The sequence below is a fragment of the Apodemus sylvaticus genome, chromosome 15 (assembly GCF_947179515.1).
Source record: "Apodemus sylvaticus chromosome 15, mApoSyl1.1, whole genome shotgun sequence".
NCBI lineage: Eukaryota > Metazoa > Chordata > Mammalia > Rodentia > Muridae > Apodemus > Apodemus sylvaticus.
The window spans coordinates 76,339,056-76,360,412 of record NC_067486.1 but is presented as its reverse complement, the minus strand read 5'-3'; the positions used below and the strand labels follow the sequence as shown (position 1 = coordinate 76,360,412).

The 21,357-nt window shown below is 44.6% G+C and overlaps 1 protein-coding gene across 6 annotated transcripts in view; it reads left to right on the top strand.

Annotated features, from left to right (window-relative positions):
* Positions 1-21,357, top strand: part of Lpp (LIM domain containing preferred translocation partner in lipoma) — a 596,469-nt gene that overhangs the window by 48,792 nt on the left and 526,320 nt on the right. For 5 of the 6 annotated variants that reach the window (XM_052159121.1, XM_052159118.1, XM_052159120.1 and 2 more), the window contains exon 2: positions 12,427-12,532. The gene's annotated coding sequence lies outside the window, so the exon portion shown is untranslated. Of the gene's footprint in view, positions 1-3,607; positions 3,703-12,426; positions 12,533-21,357 lie in introns of those variants that run through there. The other variant, XM_052159119.1, reaches the window with a different exon arrangement.

The following is a 21,357-nucleotide window of genomic DNA, read 5'->3' as shown; positions in this document are numbered from 1 at the left end:
GTTGCATGAAGAGTCGGCAGTGTGACTTGATCAGGAGAGAGCACTTCTGCTTGTGGACTGAGGTCTTGGGTAGCTTTGTTTCTATATACACAGTTACCTACATGAATTCCAACCCAGTGAGATAGGTGTTGCTTGACATATGGTCCTAAGGAGCCAAGCAGGGCCAGGAGGTTGAAGGCCAGGGAGTCAGACTTTGGTCCCATATAAGGAAGAACTTTCTTGTGCAAAGATGTAATTAACAGCTGTCTGAAATATGATCTCTGTCTCATGGGAGACCATGGAGATGCTAAGGGGGATTCATGACTAGTCAGGCATAGTGTGTCAGAGGTGCTGGCTGGGAAAAAGACCACATACACACTGGGAATGAGATGTCCCTTTGCTGATAAGGAGATTAACTTGTAGATGTTTACACAGCAGAGGGTAAATGTGAGTCTTCTGATTTTCCTATTTATCCTGATGCCTCACTGCTTGGTCCTTGGTTTTGGAAGTTCCTAGCTCTTCCCTGCGTAGTGTTTTCAGGGCAACATCTTACTTCTCAGCTGAAATGCTCCTGTCCACACACTAGCAGAAACTGTTCCTAGCAGAACCATTCCTTTCCTCTCCATCCTTCTGCTAGGAGGGCTGCAGTGTGGGACCTGGTTTCTGAGCTGGGATCTGCTGGGTGGTGGCAGGGGTCTTATCCGCATGCCTATGTGCATCACTTATCTTTGTGTTCATATATTATTAAAATATAAACAGTGTATCAAAATAAGCTCAGAGGGGCCGTTTGAACTGAAGAACTAGAAACTGCTTTTTGAGCACATAGCTGGATAATTTCGGCATAGCTGTCCAGCTTTTGGATAAGGAAATGTGAGCCAGCAGAGAAGAATTGGTTTGCATAGCATTGTACAATCGGAAGTGACTGGTCTGGCTTAGAGCTTGGGAACTATTACTCCCTGCCCAGTCCTGTTTGTAACTGACAACTTCTTGATGTTAGAAGAAGCAGCCTCACAGTGAGGTCTGAAGAGCCTGAGAATTGGTTATTATTTGGAAAAGGACTCACCTCATCTCAGAATAACTTTATTAGCAACAGTAGAATAAGTTCACACAAGACATGGGGCCACCAGAAACCAAAGGTACGGTAGTTGGAATCTCCTATCTGAGAGCCCACCTAATCTCATCTCTCTCTCTCTCTCTCTCTCTCTCTCTCTCTCTCTCTCTCTCTCTCTCTCTCTCTCTCTCTCTCTGTTTTGAGTCACTTTGACCAGATTCATTTCTGATTAGCTTCACAGTTCCAACTTAGTCATCAAAGATTTCACAGGACCTCGAGCTTAGAATTAATTTTACAAGCTGTTCTGATTGCCTTCCCCCCCTCCCCTAACGACCATGCTCTGACAATAGTCTGGCAGACTCTGCATTGTGGATCCTGATGTCTGTCTCATTGTAAGAATTCATGCTAAACCAAGTGGCCAGGAAACTCCCCAGCTCAAAAGTCTGTAGAGAGTTGTCTCAGTGCCTATGTAACATGGGCCAGATTCCTGGCTCCTGGCATAGGTTCTTTACTGAAAATGATATGTATTGTTACACACATATTATCATATATAAGGTATTGATTGGATCTTTACTCAATTTAAGTTAAAAATGTTTGTTGTCTATAACACTGTACACAGTGCTGTGCTATGTTAGGACACTGCAACATTGTATACAGTGCTGTGTTAGGACAGTGTCTGTAACATTGTACACAGTGCTGTGTTAGGACACTGGAACATGGTACACAGTGCTGTGCTGTCTTAGGACATTGTAACATTGTACACAGTGCTGTGTTAGGACACTGTAACATTGTGCACAGCGCTCTGTTAGGACACTGGAACATTGTACACAGTGCTGTGGTAGGACAGCATCTGGAATATTGTACACAGTGCTGTGTTAGGACACTGTCTGTAACATGGTACACAGAGCTGTGCTGTGTTAGAACACTGTCTGTAACATTGTACACAGTGCTGTGTTGTGTTAGGACATTGTATCATTGTGCACAGTGCTGTGTTAGGACACTGGAACATTGTACACAGTGCTGTGTTAGGACAGCATCTGGAACATTGTACACTCTGCTGTGCTGTGTTTGGACACTGACAGTTATGCTGTATGCTTTCTTCACACTCCACCCTTTCCTTCCTTCCCTTTCCCAGCTGTCATTAGGTGCTGTCCCCCTTTACCGTGTCCTCTTTCTTCTACTTTCATGCCATATATACATACATGATTTTATGTATCTATGTAAAGCCTAGGAGCCACAAGTGAGAGAAATTTCCAACATTTTCCTGAGACTAGCATAATTTGATTAATATGACCATCTCCAGGAGCATCTGTTTTCCTGGAGATGAGATAACTTTCTTTTGTTTTTTTTATGAATGCAAACCCGTCATATATATGTATGTGTATGTGTGTGTACATATACATAATACATATATGTGTATATATACATATGTGTGTGTATATATATGTGTGTGTATATATATATATATGCACTCCATCTTTTATCTGTGCTGCTGTGTTCCATTTCTTAGTTGTAGTGAGTGTTGCTGTAATACACATTGGTGTTGGAGTATCTCTTTGACATGTTGATTGGAAGCCCTTTGTTGGTAAAGTACCTAGGAGCAGACTAGTTGGATCCTATGGTGGTATAAATTTAGCTTTTTGAGGGTCCTCTATCCTGATTTTCATAGTGGCTGGACCAGCTTTATCCCACTAGTTTGAGGGTAAGTTTTATCCACATCCTTGCCAGCGGTCACTAACGCTGAGTGACATACTGACCCAAGTGGAGTTCTCATTTGCATTTCTGCTTGGTGGTGTTCAGTATCTGATGCTTATTGGTCAATGTATTTCACCTTTTTTGAAAACTATTTCTTCAGCCCATTTATTAATTGGGTTGTTTAATTTTGTATTCTTACTTGGTTGAGTTCTTTGTTCATTCTAGATATTAATCTTCTTTCAGATGAGTAGCAGTCAAAGATTTTTTTCTATTCTGCAGATTGTCCCTTGCGGCATATTGGACAATCCCAGTCTTAAGGTAGTCCTTAAACTTTCAAACCATCCCCTTCCTTTACTGGATTGGGAGGCTGTTTCTGGGAATAGGACTGCACACACACACACACACACACACACACACACACACACACACACTGGGAACAGGACTGCACAAGTGCACGCGCGTGCACATGCACGCACGCACGCACATAAATATGTTTATGTATGTGCGCATGTGTGTTAGGATTAATATTCCAAGTCTGTGGTGTGTGTGATATTAGTAGTTGAGAGATCCTTGTCTGTGAGGGTTAAGGATTTACTCAGGGTAAGGAGGTCTGCCTTGTGTGGGGCATGTTCTTGAAGTGCCAGAGAGAAGGGAGATTTTTCTGACATCCTCCAGCCTTCTTCTCCATATATGGAAATGTTTACCCACCACACTCATCTATTGGAAGGGAAGGAGGTGACTCAGGGTTTGGGAGAAGCAGGATTTGAATTCTTGTTTCCAGAAACAAAGTCGAGCCCCTTCCCCTGCCCCTCCCCCTCCATTCCTCTGCCCCTTTTTCTGGAGGCTGAGGAGAGAGTGCCTCAGCTCAGTTTCCTTCAGGCTCTGGACCACATCCCTGCTGTGTTCTCCTGGGCCTGGCTTGGTGAGAGGGCATAAGGGCAGTGAAGGCCAGCTGTCTGTGGTGGTGACCTCCTCAAGTGAGTACATCATTATTGCCAGTGGCATTTGTGCCAGCAAACCTGGGATGCTGGCTTACCTAAGGTGGTGGGAAATATTGTACGGAATGTAGACTACTTCAGCGCTGCAGTGCTGCAAGTTTGAGTGGGGAGAGCTGTTTCCCAGGGGAGCAATTCTCCCAGAGAGATTTAGAAATGGACTCAGCCCGAGGAAAACTTTTATTTGTACCTAAAAACAGAAACCCCCAAACTATACAGATATTTGTTCTCACTTGAGGCTTAGCTTCAGTTGGGTAGAAAGATAATTTGGGGGTGTTGTCTGATTGCTAGGTGAAAAGCCATAAACCAAAAGGGATGTGTGTGGGAACTTGGGGAGGAGCGGTCTTACCCTGCAGGGTCGAGCTGTGGTTGGACTTGAAGTGTGACACATTGCTGTGCTGCATTGGTGTGGCCCAGAGAGTCTGGAATACGGACTGTGCACGTGTGACTTTGTGTAGACATGATGGGTTTTCAGAGTTGCAAGAGCCAGCCTTTGTCTAGTCCATCACAGTATCCTAAGGTGCCGGAGGATGTGAGGGTGTGGCTTGCTTGTTGCATTTGGTAGGATTTGAACACCAGGCTCCTCTCAGTGCATTCCCCTGACAGTATACTCACACGGTTCTACAAGCAAGGCAGAAGTGGCCTGCATATTGAATGGCTTTGCTCACCGTGGGGGCCCCTTGACTGACTCTGTTCTTGATCTTTGTCTCACTTGGGAAGCACCATGCTGTTTTCTGAATCGTGCCTAGGAAATGCAGCTATTGACCACAGATGCTTCCTCTGCGCTGAGCTCTATAGTAAGCACGATGGCTTAGCGGTAATTTCCTCATGCTATAAGGCAGATTGCTATGCTAGTTTACCTGTGAGAAAAGCAAGGAATGCTTTTCTTACAAAAGCGTAAGGAACTGTGAGAACCTACCCAGGTCCCTTATTGGCCCTTGCATATAGGTTTAGTCACTGGGTCTGTTTTAGTGCTAAGGCCAGGAGTTAGCCCAAGGCTGGGTTACTGAGCTGATCTGCCAGAGTTCTTCCGTGTCAGGTGTTTTTAAAATTTTATTAAATTGTGTGTGTGTGTGTGTGTGTGTGTGTGTGTGTGTGTAGGCTAGTGGAGAACATCTTTAGATGCTCTCTTTTTTTTTCTCTTTTAAATAGCATCTCACCAAGTAGGCAAGGTTGATCTGACCAATGATTCTAGAGGTCTGCCTGACTCTACCTCTCTACTACTGGAATTACACATGTGTGACACCATGCTTGGCCCTTTAAACCTGGGTTCCTAGGCTTAAACTCAGTACTAGGCTATCTTCCTGGTCTCCTAACTTTATTGATCATTATCAGGTCTGCTTCTTGCATTGTTCAGTTGTAGGTAGTACCCCTGCTCTGGGTGCAGACTGCATAATTAAATATGCAAAGCAGAGAGGGTGTGTTGGGGAGGAGATAAGAAATAAACTGGGATGTGAGGGGAAACTGTCAATCATCCAGATGAAGATTCCCCAAGGGCATGGGGCAAAATGTGGGGGAGGGACTCTGCAAGGTCTGTTCCAACTGGATCTGGGTGACAGGGGCCAGCCCTGTGAAAGATGGAGGAAAGGGAAAGGCAGACAATGGAGAGCCAGTGCGAAGTGGGAAGCCACTGTGTGGTGAGACCCTGGGGTCTGCTGTGCTAGCAGGTCAGGACTGCAGATGCAAAAGCAGCGGCCAGGAGCTAGGAAGGCTGAAAGTGTGAGCGCACCGCGAGACCCAAGTCCAGGTCTGCTTACAGTTTATAGTTGGCTTCCTGGCAGCCGCGCTGCAGAGGAGTTCTTTGTAATGTGAGGGTAGTAGCCGAAGCAGAAAACTTAGAGACTTGTGCTACATTCCAGGTGAGGGGGGCGGGGCGTGGAGGGCGGGGCTGCCCCAAGCAGTGCTTTTAGCAGTGGGATGGAGGTGGGGGAGGGAGAAGTTCAGGATCTGTTTCAGAGTTTTCATTGGGGTGCCAGAGTGTGATTTCCTTTAGAGAAATGTCAAGCTGAGTGGACCCAGAGCTTCATAAACACACATGAGTGTTATTTTGTGGCGAAGCTATAACAATTGCAGACCTAAGTCTCTGCTTTGAATTCTAACTCCCGGGTTTTAGTCAAACAGTTGAGGGTGCTGTGTCTCTGGTCCTTTTTCACCATGTTTTCTGTCTCGTGTTCCTGTACCTTTAGCAACACACCTTCCATCTTGTAAAGTGGGCCTGCAATGCTCAGTGATCCCAGAGAGGCTTTTGCATTAAATCCTCCTGTGGCTTGCTTCTGTGGTGAGAAGGCCGTTTGCCTGTCTTCTTCACTTAAGCTAAGCTTTCTATTGCCTGCTCCTCTCTGGGCATCCTTTGCATGACCTTTTGCATCCATCCTTTTTGCATGGGAGTTTCGGAAAATACCTGTATTTTTTTTTTTTTTTTTTTAGTGGAGAGAAAGGTCTCTGACTTGTTGGGAATTTAGTCAGAATCCCACAGCAGAGTAGCTTCAGAATCATGGTGACAGGCTACTTGACTAAGCCCTTACCTCTAGTCCTAGACTGAAGGACCTCGCATGGGTCTCCTGCCTCTGGGAACTCTTTGGCCACCTGTACCACAATTGTCTGAGTAAGGACATTTTTCAAAAAAAAAAAAAAGACCCTAAACTAAATCAGTGGGCAATCATTCCTGAGGCTTTTTAAATAGTCCTCTTTAAATAGTTTGCAGTCTAAAGTTACGAGGTTTTCTACAGGGAAAAAAAGAAATCAGTTTAACACCATCTCTTAAAAACTATGCTGTGTTTGCGCTCACTTGTTTCTTTGAAAATTTCTTTCCTATTACCCATTCAGTCAACAAACATTTATTGAGTTCTTACTGTATGCCAGGCATTGTGCTAGGTGCTGGGGATTGATTCAGAGATAATTTGGAGGCGTAGGGAAGGGGAGCGGATAATTACAGCACAGTGAGATAAGTGCTATAATAGAGGGATATATAAAGAACTAGAAATAGCACTATGAATAACATCTCCGAACAAATTGCCGTCTTTTTTCCTTCTGGATTATTCCCTTATGTATATTGCCCAAAGTGGGATTACTGGGTCATTTAAAAGATGAAAACAATTTGGCACAAAAAGATGTAATGGCTTGCCTGGGGAATACAGCTCAATTTTCAGCAGGAGAAAAAACTGTTGACAACTCCAGATTTAGACCACTTGTCCAGGAGGACTGGGTGGCTTTCATACTGCATTATCAGCGTGGTGCCTTCTGGGGTTGGGGGGGGGGTGGCACCTGTGCTGAACATGTCAGCTTACATGTGCAAACGCATGTCCTCATCTTCAGCTTCATGAATTAGTTGCTGTCATGGTAACCTGGCTTCAGGAATGGCATTTCTATCTTATAACCTGTGTCCTTGTTAAAAGGAAGTGGCTTCGGAAAGCTCTGTAGTTAAGAACTGGAAAGACTGCGTGTATTTGGTGCTGATTCCCACCCCGGTCCCCTGCTCTCTTCAGGAAACCTGAGAGCTTATGCTCCCGCTGGGCTCTGAAATCTACTAGTGTCTCTTTTCAAGGTCAGGATGTGTAAAACAGGCAAAGATGTTCTCACCCCTAATGTCAAAGCTGTGTACAGCATCCTTCCTTCTGTACATTGGCTCAAAGAAACCTGAGGGTTTATCCTCTTTCCTGGCCCAGATCCCAAAAGACTATTTGGTTGGCCCCAGCTTAGGAACATGAAATCCCAAGGAATGCTGAAACTGTGCTGTGGTTCCCTTTGAAATGTATGATTGCTCTAGTTGTCAGAGCTGGAAGCAGGACTCCTCTCCTGCTCATAACCAGAGTCCAGTGTGTGTCCACCATAGATTGATTCCCTTGATATGCCTGCTTGCGGAGCACAGCTCTGCCTCCACCCAGATACCTTGTGTTTACTTACCTCTGTGCCTTCACTCATGCGGAAGTGAGGTCTGAGATGACCTCCCTTCTATCTGCAGACTCCTGTTGACCTATAGAGGAGTTAATCTCAGCCACCATCTGCTCCCCACCACTGCCTCCTTTGCCCTAGAAAATGGTTCTGTGCGGTAACCTGCACCCGTTAGCTGGGAGGCAGCAGTGTGTACGTGCTCATGCTTAGACGTATGGTCCAGGTTTGTGGTACTTCCTGGCTGTTGGCTGAGGTTCTTGACTGAGTGTCTTTTCTCTCACATGGGTGTAAATAAGTGATCATTCCAAGTCATAGTGTGTTCTGGGACCTGTGCGTCCATGTCTACCTCTTCCTCAGCTCTTGGTCTTTACTGTATTTATTGCATCTCCTTTTTTGAAGCTCCTTAGGGGCAGAGCGAGTATTTCATTTTCCTGCATCTGTGGATGGACAGAATTGCTACCAGGGCTTCTTTGAAGGAAAGAGCAATTTCACACATCTTCCATGATCACGGCAGGCTAGGGCATGGTTAACCGAAGGCTCCTCTTCGTAGTGCTGCCTTGCCAGGAAGGAGCTTTCTATCATGGGCTTCTCAGCACACACAGGAATGAGCAGACTGGACTCTGCTTGCAAGATAGGGAAGAGTCCGGAGCTGCTCTCCGCCCATCGGGAGCTGATAGTGCTGGCTGTCATGAGAGAGCGGAGGTCTTGCTTGGGTCAGGAAACCTGGTTTACTTCCTGTAAGAGTTGCAGAATTAGAAGAAAGATTAGAAGAAAGACACAGTGGGTCAGGGTCCAGATGACATTCACCTTTTCCTCTGGTAACATCCCTTAGAGGCTCCATCTTGCTGTTCTGGGTGTTGACTATGGAAGGGGATCCTTTATTAAAGTGATGGCTGAGGTATTTAACATTTTGTCTTGTATCGTTTGCCTAAATGCTGCTCTCCCCCCCCCCATTAGTCTTATAATTCAAGTATTTTAGGCCAGGATATCAAGTTCTCCATGTTGTTACTGTAACACCCCCCTGCGCTTTATATCCCTCCATATCCCATTAGCTCTGTGCCTCTGGCCTCATTAGGGTCTCTGAGAGCTCTCTGAGGTCATCCCCAAGGCTGGCATCTACTGGGTCCCTGTGCCCACTGGTTCCCTGTGCCCATTGGTACCGTATGCCCCCTCTCTTCCTTCATATGTGGAAATCCTCTTGGGTTTCCAGGCTTCCTTGGAAAGTCACTACCTCTGCAGAGGACTTCCAGACCTCACCTCTGCAGAAGATGCTATGGACTTGCTTTTGCAGTCTTGTCACCATCTCATGTACTCCAGCACTCCCACAGGGAGACTGTGAGTTCTTTGGGGCATGTCTACTCATCTCAGTATCTTATGACCAGGGAATATGCCATCGTGTCAGCTACCAGCTATGCCAGGGCTCTCAGAAATCAGTGCCAGGCTTCCTCAGGAATTACTTCAAGAGCACAGCCATTGAGAATCTGCTTCAGAATTGGGCTGATGGTATTTAGTGACTAGCCTTCCTCAGGCCATGACATTCTGGACACCTATAGGTATCGCCAATGCCAGGCCTCTGAGCTTTTCCTTAGGAACTTAAGCACAATGTGGAATAGACAACAGATTTGCAGGTTTCTTACGTGAACATTTTTTTTTTAATGCAGCCATTATTTTTATACCAAAGCAATTTGAAGTGTGAAAATGGCAGTTTTTTTTAAAAAGGTATATTTCTGTCCTGAGAAGTAGAATAAATGTCCATATTCTGTTTGTGACTATAACTAATAAAGCCCTTGTCATAGGACTTGGGTTTTGGAGCCCACAAACAGTTACTCTTAGCCCACGAACAGTTGATGTGCATTTCAGTCCTCCGGCTCCCTTGTGTCTAAGAGGAACTCTTTCTCAGTGATGATGGAGAGTTTAAATGAGATTTTGCAAGTGAGACTGATTAATGTGTAATTAACAACTAGGTTTTGAAATATTTTTTAAAAATAGTATTTTCAAGTAGTTTATATTGGAAATAAAATACATAGCCAGGCTGTGGTGGTGCACACCTGTAATCTCAGCACTCTGGGAGGCAGAGGCAGGCGGATTTCTGAGTTCGAGGCCAGCCTGGCCTACAGAGTGAGTTCCAGGACAGCCAGAGCTATAAAGAGAAACCCTGTCTTGAAAAAAACCAAAAATAAATAAATAAATAAAAAGAAAGAAAGAAAACACATGTAAAGTGTCTATGTATTTTATTTTTGAAAAGGATAACATAAGGGCATTTATGGTTTATACATTGTGGTTATACAAATGGAGAATACAAATGGTTTATATTAAGTTTTTAATAAATTATATCTGTAGAGCCATGGTCCTTGGGAAATTATAGAAACCTTGGGAAGCGGTGAGCATGCATCTTTCACGATGTGTGGTCTCTCTCTGTCCTGTGTCTGCAGCATTCCAGGAAATGCTTGTCTACACTGTCACGGGCAGGTGGGCCTGGCCAGCCCTATGTTACTCACAGGAAACTTGAGCTTGGAGAGTTTAAAATCATTTACACAAGCCTTGGCTTTAGGACTGGGCTCCTCATGGCTTTTCGAAACCCTTGTATTTCCACACGTGCCATGGCCTGCCTGGCTTTGTTTATTGTCTGTCCTCTCTCTCTGTGGTAGCTGCTGGTTTGGGGCCAGATAAAGCGGTGGGAATGTGCGGTCACAACGCCCCTTAAGGCTGTCTGATGAATCTCTATGAGCTTCTTGCCCTTGCTCTCTGCTTCTTCTTCGAAACGATTCTTCAGTTTCCCATTTTTCTTCCTCCCTTTTGGGGAGACTAGAAGCTAGGAGGCTCTTCGAAGAGGGCTCTATATTTTCTTTTAAAAAGTATAAGTGGCAAGTCACACTCACTGAGGATTTCCCATTGTCTTTGGGAGTCTAGACATGGCTCGTGAGAGAGATGTGCAAAGGCTGCACACTGGGAGCTGTGAGGGGTTTCAGGGAGGGGCTTGAGGCCAAGCCTTCTTTCTCTCCCAGAGGGCTTTAGTGTCTTCACTGTAAGGGTATGGGCACTGTTAGTGATTTCTAAGGTTTTAAAATTCTACAGGGCTTGAGGTTTGCCCAGCCATCAAGTTCTGTCGAGCTGCATATTCCTGCAGCTGTTTCTCGGATACCTTTCAATCTTTACATTTAATCTATTCCACAATGTATAATTTTTTAAAGGGAAGCTCTTATAGACACTTTTGAAATATAAGGGTGGAGGGAATAAAAGGATGTTAAAAAATAGAAAACAACCAATTAAATAGTATATAGCATATAATTCTCCTTGGAAACTTACTGGGAAATTGAGGAGCACTTTAACAACTGATAATTTAAATTGCATTTGAACCCTGCTAATGGTTTGTTTGCATGGGAGCTTCAATCATTTCCCAGCCATTCTTTAGCAAGGCTGTGCGTTGTTCTCTTCATGGCAAAGAAGAAGGAAATTATTAAAGGAGAAGCTGATTGTGGGAAAGGGAGACCCCCTACATGGGCGCATGGATGGACGCCACAGAGTGGCTGGGACTCCCCCAGGGACCGGGTGCAGGGCTGTGACTTTTAGCAAGGCTTAGAAATTCGAGAAGTTTTGTGTTTCTCTCCCTAGCCCTCTCCCCCACTCTGCATAAGGGGACTTCGAATTTATGGTGTTTGGGGTTTGGATCTTTTTGTTTTAGCTTGTGCTGTCCACAGCTCTAAAGTTGGCCCCTTAGCCATCAGCTTCTCTGCACGTCTGAAATCGTGCCTCCAGTGAAAATGCTTTTTGAGAGTTTCCATCTTCTGAAGACCACAAACTCACTTTGGGAAATGAACTGCTTCAGTGCGCTCTTCTCATTAAACTCCATTTTTGTTACAGAATTTCTTTTCCTTGCTGGGGTTTGCTTGAGCTTATAATACAAGGCAAATCCCTGTCTTAGTCTGCGTAGCCTGTTAAAGATGTGCATAACTGGATCTAGCAGATCAAGTCCTAAATCTCTTGAAACTAATGATGGTTCTTGGATGGCCACTTCCCTACCCTGGTGCTCAGGCTCTCTTACTGATGAGGAATTAGGGAAGTTGCTTGCTTGCTTTATTTATTTATTTATTTAGAAGAATTAGGGAAGTTTCTTTCTTTCTTTCTTTCTTTCTTTCTTTCTTTCTTTCTTTCTTTCTTTCTTTCTTTCTTTCTTTCTTTCTTTCTTTTTCTTTCTTTCTTTTACCTAACTCTAAGTTTATTTATTTTATCTAACTCTAAGTTTATATACGAATTCCCATGATACCATGGACATGAAACAATCATACGTTTAGTTAGAAAATGCTCAAAGATAGTATGAGAACGAGGGTGGATTTTTTTCTGATTTGTACGTATCATAGACAAGTTTTACAATAGGCCACTGCCCTGGAATTTACTTTGCATAATCCCAAGACAAGAGGCATGTCAGTGGTATGTCTGTGTTGAGGAGTTACCAAGGAGCAATAAGATTTTGAAGTTCTCTGTGGCTCACTAGTTCACATATTACAGGTAAGGAAATTGAAATTCAGAGGGCCACTAAGTTATATTTCTTTTTCTTCCATAATTGCATCTGTTTGATCTATCTTGTGCTTACAGTATTTAGGTGAGGCTATTTCTATGATGCTGAGATCTGAAGGGTGAGAACATTCCCTTTCCCCATCTTTTGAGACAGACTTATAAAACAAAAAGTACCTGGTCCTGACTGGTGTTTTGGGAGGTCTAGAAGGCAGTCGGGCATCACGCAGTGTGGCCTAACCTAGGAAGTACTGAAGGTGCTCTGAACCCACAGACTCAAACCTCTCTCTCTGTTTTCCACAGGTGGGAACACAGGCTCAAGGACAGAAGTAGAGAGCGAGCCAGGTGCTTCTGCATTTGTGACTCTTCACTGTCCCCTCACTGGAGAGGAGACATTGTTCCTCAGTTGGTAAGTCCTGTCCAGAAATATGATTTTTTTATAACAATATGCATGCTTTAATCAATTCAGAAACAATGGATGCTGGTAACAAGAATTGGGAACTGGACAAATCACTCTGAAATGTTTATCATCATCATCATTGTTATCATCATCAATATAATTTTGAATTGTTTTTCTGGCGACAAGCTAGATGCCAGAGTGCCAGTAAACACGGGCAAAGCAAAGATGGCTTCACCTCCTGCCAGGCAGCGTGTAGAGAGACTGGAGGAAAACTCAGTGGCAGTTATTTAATCTCCCAGTAATTGTCTGACTCCCTTCTTTCTTCTTTGGTAAGAAGTGAGGTGTTATTGAAATCGAAAGGCTGACATGAGATCACAGGGAACACTGATTGCATGTGGGAGGGAAGAAACCAAAGTCATTATATGTTTCTTGTTTATTCCTGTGTAGTGTGCCTTTTCTTTTACAACCTCATTTTATTTTTTCAATCTTTGGAGGTGGAGAGGGCTAACAGCCTTGGCAGAGGGTAGGAGCCCTTGTTTTAATGACAGCTAGCTCTCCATTGCAAATTGAGTTGTGAGTGTTGTTGCTGTGTGCAGGGAAGGATAATGGGCATCAGATGCGTTGTCCTGCAGTGACTCAATATTTCACAGATATACGATGGATATGGCATAAAGAATTATCTGTATGATGTGGCCTGGTGGTGTCCCTGTGATGGACTGCAGGAAAGTAATTGTGGAATTGTTGCTGAGACTTTTACCGACTCTTGTCCTATGGTCTCCATGATGAGGATTGGTCCCTACATACTACAAAGATGCCTCACTCTGAGTGCTGTGGAGTTTTTAAGAGTACCGTGAATGCTGTTGTGATTGGGAAAACACAACTTGATTTGAAAGTGTAACGGAATTCATCCCAGTGTTTCGCCCCTGTTCTCTTTCCCTTTGTTCCACTCCCTTTATTGGATGCTTAGTCTCCACAGCAGAGGTACCTGATACTCTTTGGCTTCGACTTGGCAATATTTCTCTGATAAAATCTCAAACATGGGCTGGAATATTCCTCCCGGCCCCCAGCTTATGGTTACAGCATCAGTGGGAATCTACCTTACCTCCTTCATCTTTTGGATTTCTCAGTGTTTAAAATAAAATTGTGGTAGCTTTGAACTTGGATTGAGTGAACTCAGATGGTAATGGCAGAAATGGAAAGACTGCCTTCACGAGTCTGCTGGGAAGAGCTCAGAAGTTCTTGTTATCCCGAGGTTAGTTGTGATTCCGTGGCGACTCTTGCTTCTGAAGCACTGTCAGGCCCTTGCCGTATGTTATTTAGAGTAAGGTGGAAGGGTGGCCATTGTAGACTTGGAAGACATGGTTTAGAGGGGAATTGGGTTCAGGCCCAACTTGAGCAGGAATCCAGCTCCTGTCCTCTCTAGTGTTCTTTGCTCTGCCTCTTTTCAGGTATTGGCTTTATCATCCTCAAGATACTTGCTTCATGGTTAGGAGGTAGCTGTCCAGGGACCAGGCTGAAGATATTTACGTTGCTGTCTAGTGACCAGGATAAAGATACCTGCTTTTCCATTTGGAGGAAATTGAGCCTTGTTGCTACATTTAGAGAGACCTTAGTTACTGCACATGGATGAGCCTGTAACTGAGGCCAAAGGGATGGGAGTGTGCTACTTGGAATATACACACCAGAGGCTGTGCTACTCCAACCTTATGCCAGCCACTCTGCATAAGGTCGTGTGGCTTCTCACTACAATTGTGTTGTTGGGGAGGAAGGGCCGGAAGCCTCGTTTGCAGCCTTATTACAGTGCTGTGCTTCAGACCTTGCCTCATCTTCTCAAAGGGATATTAGGCAGCTGTACTCCATACTAAGGTACTGCTTACCAGAGTGAGATTAGAAAAGGAAGATGCTGGAATACACATGACCTTGACCTTCAAGGATATAGTGCCCAGTCAGAAGGACAGTGTTTGTGTGTCCCATAGTCCAGTGGGATTCTGCATAAAGGGCATGCGACACATTTTCACAGTGAGAAGAATAAGTCCGAAGGTTGTGAGTGTCCCTTTCCCCAGAGGTGCTTGAGCAGGTACTGGCTGAATCTGTTGAGTAGTTCCAGGGGTTGTATTACAGCTAAGGCTGGACGGTGTGTTTTGTGACACAAGCCACAGCACTGAAAGAGGCTTCTGCGAGCAGTGTGGCTCGGTCACTGTGAGTGAGGGAGAGGATGGCAGGGTGGAGACCACCAAGCACAGAGCCTGAACGTCGTAGCCTTGCTTTGTGTTCAGTTTCAGAATTTGAGGGCACGCTGATTGTTCTGCCTGCCCCTTATGTTTGTTTTATGCAAGTCTGTTGGTGGTAATTTATCAAGTATGGCCTATTCATTCATGACAGGTTATTGTAATTGTTTTCTTCCTTCAAGATCCAAAATAAACTAAAAGTAAGATCCTGTAAATGTTAAGAGTACAGCACTGTTGCGGGAAATATTAAATAAGTACCGTCAAGTTCCCGCGCTCTGTCCAGCCACTCTCTGCCCACCAACTCTTTGGATGCAGCCCCCACACAACGACTGTCCACCCTGCAGTCAGCCACCATAACACTCAGCAACCTGGTAGAAACCAAACTCTAGGAGCTTATAATTAACAAGTCAGATTTATGTATCAGTAAATTCTCAATTCACAAGATGCCCATACAATAATTTCAGAGCCAATTGATAATGATACCACCTGCCTTCCTAGATCAGACAATATCCTACCTCGATCAGACATATCCCTATATGATATTCATAACTACCTGTGGCTATTCAAAACCATGTGGGATCAGGATCTTCTTCCTCTCTGTCGCCTCCATCTTGGCTTCTTCTTCTGCAATTCTTTGTACTGTCTCTGTCTCCCTTTTCCCTGTCCAATCACAGGTCTCCTGCTGCACTAATATTTTAATGTAACTGGACAGGGAAAATCCTGCCACACAGCACTGTGCCTAGTCTGTAGTATTTACGCTTGGCATTCCTCCTTCTCTGTACCCAGGCTCTGTCCTTCCCAGGACTAAATGAAGACTAACTGGTTCTGAGTCTTGGAGAGGAAACAGATTTGGAGCTTTATTAGTCATCGAACTTGACCCTAAAGCAGTAAGCGATGGGAGGAGGTAGATGCAGACTTAGGCGGTTCCGTGCTTGGAGACCCAGAGCTGTAGTCTAGCCTGTGGCTTGCTTTACTCTTGCTTTGTTTGTTCCTATAATCACACCTTCTGCTCCAAGCATGCCTGGCCCAGTGGGAGTCAGGAAGGAAATTATTTCCCTCTTTGGATATCAACGTACAATTGTTGTAGCCAAGGACTTTCGGTTTTAATATTTCCGTTTTGGTCTTAAGAGCTACCAGGTATTAATCTCTGCCGGAAGCAAAGCATTGGTCATTTCTGTTAGAGGTGTATGTCTTGGCTCCCTGCAGTTACTTGGCTAGCTGGCTTCTGAGCACTTGTCACCATCTGCTAAGCCAGGTTTCATTTTGATTTACTTGTTTAACAGATTATAAGGGGACTTAGTAAGTGTGAACCGAGGCCCACACAGTCTCCCCAAGTCTGTGGGTCTTCATGTGGCAGGGTGGTCTTGTAAGAGCTGCTGCCCTTTAAAGAAAGGACAGAGGAGTCACTTCTCAGTCTTCCCCTAGTTCCACAGTATTCTCCTTTGGCTTCTGGTGCAGTTGGGGTGGGCTCCTCTTTCTCTCCTTGGCATGGTCCTAGGAAGTTGTGAGAGTTCTTTCTCACTGGATTACTCTGTGATAGATGTCGATGCCTGTGCGAATGAGTGGTAGATCTTCTGTAGACTGTTGTCAAACAGCTACTTCTGGTTATAGCGTATGCCCTTGTTTTCTTTTCTGATTCTAGTATTTGTCAAAAAGTTAGTAACTTCGGAGTCCCTTTTACTTCCTACAGTGGAGAGTCCTGGCTCTATATATGATCAGCAAATTGTCTGGCTCTGAGCTACATGCGCAGACCAATCTCAGGCTCCTTAAAATATATGGTGAGTTAGGCATGCTCCCTGATCTCTAGAAGCTTTAAGGGAAGGAACCTAGAGAATACAGTTGTACACAATGGGAAGATGATCTCTCATAGTGTTTTCATTTATTATTAGGTGTATTTTAAGCCTTGTGAGAGCTTTATGATTGGGAGATCACGGTGAGTAAATCACAGCTACAGATCTCATAGGGCCTAAATAAAAGGGGGTGAAGGGTGGAGAGAATTGGACTCTTAGGGAATATCTCATGGAAGGAGGATTGATCTCTAATGTAAGTGCATGTGGATGGTAGGATGGGCCTGTGACCGTAGTTTGGGCAACAGAGGCTGGTCAGTATCTGAGAGTGGGTATAGGTAATATCAAAATTTGATTGAACAGGTCAAATTTCATATGTGCTTCTTTCTCTAGCTGATATCTATCTAGAATCTGCAGTAGAAAATGATACAGTGATGTTTTATATGCTGTTATTATATTTACAGTTATGTGTGTGTAGCCAGGGTGTGTCTGGATCTGCTCTCAAATCCAGAAAGCATTTCTCTGTTCTTGAGCACTAGTGTTTCTTTCAAGAGTTCCTGATACTGAACCTTTGATGGCCTACTTCTTAGGGTTAATGGAAAACAGTAGATTTAATAGGGAGTATTAAAGTATTCCAGAATTTGAACATTTCCAACTCTGATGCAATAGTATCAGTGTTTTCCTGTGTAAGTTTCCCCCAAATTAGCAACTAAAACAAGAAATATCTTTTGAGTCATAATTTCTTCAGGTCAGAGATTGGGCAGGTTTGAAGGGGCCCACAGGACTTCTCATGGGTGTGCAAGTGAGGTTTTCTATCCCTGTAGACTCCTCTGAAGCCTCCACTGGGGAGAAGTCCTCTACAGTGTTCAGTCACATGATCATAGCAGAGTGTAGTTAACTCTCCTCAGGTTGTTGGTCTGATAGCTTCCACTTTGGCTGTGCAGATCTGTCTGTGAAGCAAGCTCCCAAGGCAGTTAGCTGGCTTCTCTGAGTGTCAAAAGGGTTTCCATATTGTAAGCCGTGTCTGCTTGCTTGCTTTCTCTTTGTTAGATGGTATCACTGCAGTCAGCCTGTGGGCAATGGCAGGGAGTCGCGTGGAGCGATTCCCAGGATGCGGGCTTTATGTGACCCGGTTAGGGACTGCTGCTTCCAGGCTTCTAGGTTACATATGGAAGGCCAGAGCTGGGGTTATAGGGAGCTGCTGAAATAAAGTCAGCATCTCTGTAGATCAGTTTGTCTGGGAAGCTTTCTAGAGGAAAATTCCATTTGAAATCTTTCATGAAGACATCGATATACAATGGCATAGAATACAAAATTGGCTCGAGTCTTGGGAGGAGAACCACAAGCTTTTAGCTAGTGCTGTTCTTCCCCAGCCCTACAGCTTGGCTTTAGTCAGCAGTCAGAGCTGCTTTGGTGGAAATGCCTGCATTCCTGTGTGAGCCCTTAGCCGTGTAGGTGAGATGCCAAGAACTGGGCAGGGGGCTATCTGGGCAGTGTCGGGAGAATTCGTGAAATTCCTCTTAACATTTCCTTTTCCGAGACCTGGCCACCTGTCTCTTTGTAATGAGTCCTTTCCTCTCTGTTTCTAGCCTTTCTCCTATTCCAGAAACAGATTAGGTAAAAGTAGGTCAAACTTGATTCCCGGAGCCTCCGTCCTGTCCCTTCTGTTATACTTCAGGGATGTGCTGCTTCTGTTGGGTCATCCTATGTCCTGAGACGTTGAATAAATCAGTATTTCTTGGCTCAGACAGTGTGTCTCTGTAGTTATGAATAACATTTGCATTAGGAACAGGGAGCTGATGCACAACATTGCTGTGAGGCTGACGGGATCAGACAGGAAACCTCAGCCAATACCTTCTGTCTGGCGGAGACTTTCTTTCCAGGGCATCCGTCTCTTTTCCCTACCAAAATAGTCTTCTCATAAAAACAGGCTCAGCAGGTCATCCTATCTTATAGCCGGGGTCGGGCTCCCATGGTGTCCATCTTAACCACTTCTCTCAAAGTTAATGGAAATGAGAGATTTAAAATCAGGGTCAAGGTTAGTAGTAGCCCAGAAGGCGGAAGACAGAGAGAGGAGAGCATAGGGTCATTAAAACGCTCCTACTGGCCAGCGAGTTCCTGCTCTCTGCTAGATTGTCTCTTTCACCCCCCAGCCTCCATTTAGTGCATCCAAAGTCTTTATTATCCATGATTTTATTTGTATGGGAAGCACAAAGGCTCACATAGACTTAGCTCTGTGAATGAACACTACATAGTAAAGCTGGGTTTTAGAAAAGGAAAACCGCATACTAGATGCAGACTCTTCCTTGGGCATCTTCGTTTTAAACCTGCTTTCACTTCTGATTGTGGGATATAAAGTGCTAACTTCCCTGCCCTCTGCCCTCCCGTGAGCATGGTGCACACGATGCCCGTGGAATGGGCTTTACTGTAAGTGTTTTCTCTACTAAGTCCGATCTTCTGTAGACATTCTTTGCCACTGTGTTAAGCTACGAGAAGTCCACATCTACTTGGTGTAGCATTGGCTTTGTCTCTTCCTTTTTAAAGGATAATTTATCTTAAGTTCATATGTATGAGTGTTTTCTACATGCACGTTTGCACACCTTATGTGTGCAGTGCCTGCAGAAGCCAAGGAGGGTATCCGGTTTCCTAGAACTGTAGTTAAATGCAGTTGTGAGCTATTGTAGGTGCTGGGAATTGAACCTGAGTCCTCTGTGAGAGCAGCTAGTGCTTTTAACTGCTGGCCATTTCTCCAGCTCTGATTTGATTTGATTTGATTTTCTCTTTCCTTTCCTTTCCTTTCCTTTCCTTTCCTTTCCTTTCCTTTCCTTTCCTTTCCTTTCCTTTCCTTTCCTTTCCTTTCCTTTCCTTTCCTTTCCTTTCCTTTCCTTTCCTTTTCTTTTCCTTTTCCTTTTCCTTTTCCTTTTCCTTTTCTCCTCCTCCTCCTCCTCTTCCTCCTCCTCCTCCTGCTCCTGCTCCCCCCCCCTCCTCCTCCTCCTCCTCCTCCTCTTTCTTGCAGGGGAAGGAATAAGTCTTTGCTTGAAATAGTCTTTCTTTTCTCCATTACACCTTTGCCTTGGTGTTTTCATTTCGCTTGGGCACCTCAGTGCTCGCATGGCAGTTACCACAGATTTCATGCTTTCCTGGGTAGCTAAAGCCCTCATTGTCTCTCAATTGACACAGTGGCTTCAGGAGTAGGTATAAATTTAAATACCACGTGATGCTCATCGCCTCTGAAATTGGGCAATAGTGACTCTGAGGAAAACAATGCCTACAAGCAACTTCAGTGAGGGAGGCTGTGGTGCATCCCTGGTAAAAGTGATGCTGTTTTCCTGCTTCAGAGGACAACCATCAGGCAAGTGCTGGTAGCTACCTCTTCATGGCTGCAGAGTGTCATCTGTGCTTGCCGGGCACTGTCTCTCCTTGGCTCCTCCTTGGGTCTGTTTAGCACAGGATTACCTCACCGCCTCAATGGCAACTGACTTGAATTATATCGGTTATTGAAAATGAGCTAATATTTTCCTTTTAATTCAGTGGGCCTGGCTCATTCTCTGATTTAAGCTAGTGATTCATTTATAATAAGGTACGAGATGGCTCTAGCCACTCTATGATGTAATCTAAGAATGACATGAAAACAAAATAGACTTTGCACATGGAGAGTATCCCTGTCGTACCGTGTATATTGAGAAAGGAGATAGGCTCTGGGGTTCCCGTGTGTTCCTTCCTAGTTTGAGTTTTGATGCCATTAAGTTAATTTCACCAGGATCTGGTTCACCTGCACTTTCTTCTTCTATCCTTGCCTTCCTCCACCCTTGCTTCCCTGCCTTCTGCTGTCCTCAGAGGGCCCTGTCCCCCTCCCCCATTGTCTTCCTGTAGCTTACCTCTTTAGCTTTGCACCCTGCTAGACAGAACTGTTCGGTGGTGGTTCTGCGCGTAACATCTGCCGCTACAGGCTAGTTTTACAGTGTAGCTTTCACCCACACAACTAATTCTATGCACGACTATGTGCTTCCCACACAAATAAAATCATGGACAAGAAAGACTTTGGATGCACTCAGTGGGGCCTGGGGGTGAACGAGACCATCTAGCAGAGAGCAGGAACTTGCTGGCCACTAGTAGTGTTTTTAATCCTCCTAGTTTTTCAGAATCTTTTGCCCTTTGTTGGAAACCTTTGATGTAGACTTCTTATCACTTAGCACAGTAGCAAAGAATATTCAGAGGGTCCGACTCAGTAGAGGAAATGGACTTTCTCTAGTTCTAGATTGGCTCTTCCTACTGAGATTTAGCCAGGTTGTGGGCCTCATCTCGTCTGAGGAATGGGCCTTTGTGGTTCACTCTTCGTGGTCAGCTGGTACTTTGGCGGGGACTCCTGAAGGGCCATCCAGCCCCTCTGCACAGAAGTGAGAGTGGAGGCATACGGGAAGTTGTATGGCTGTTGTCACAAGATAATTGAAGGTTCTCTTGGGGAAATGGGGAGACTCAGTCAGTAATGTGCTTCCTGTACAAGCCCGAGGACCCGATTTTGACTTCTAGAACCTATGTTTAAAGTTAAAAAAAAAATCCAGCTGGTGTGGCGGAATATACTTGTAATCCCTGTGCTGGGGAGGTTAGGGAGCCTGGCCTGGCCTGGCTAATGAGAGACCGTTTCAGAAAGGAAGATGGATGATTCCTGCGGAAGAAGTACACCGGAAGTTGTCGTCTAGTCTCTACACACTTGCTCCCATATAGTAAATACAAAAATACAAATAAAGGCGTCTTTTTGCCTTGCTTTCTGGGATTCTTTTTTTTTTTTTTTTTTTAACCTTAAGTGTCTTTCCCAAGA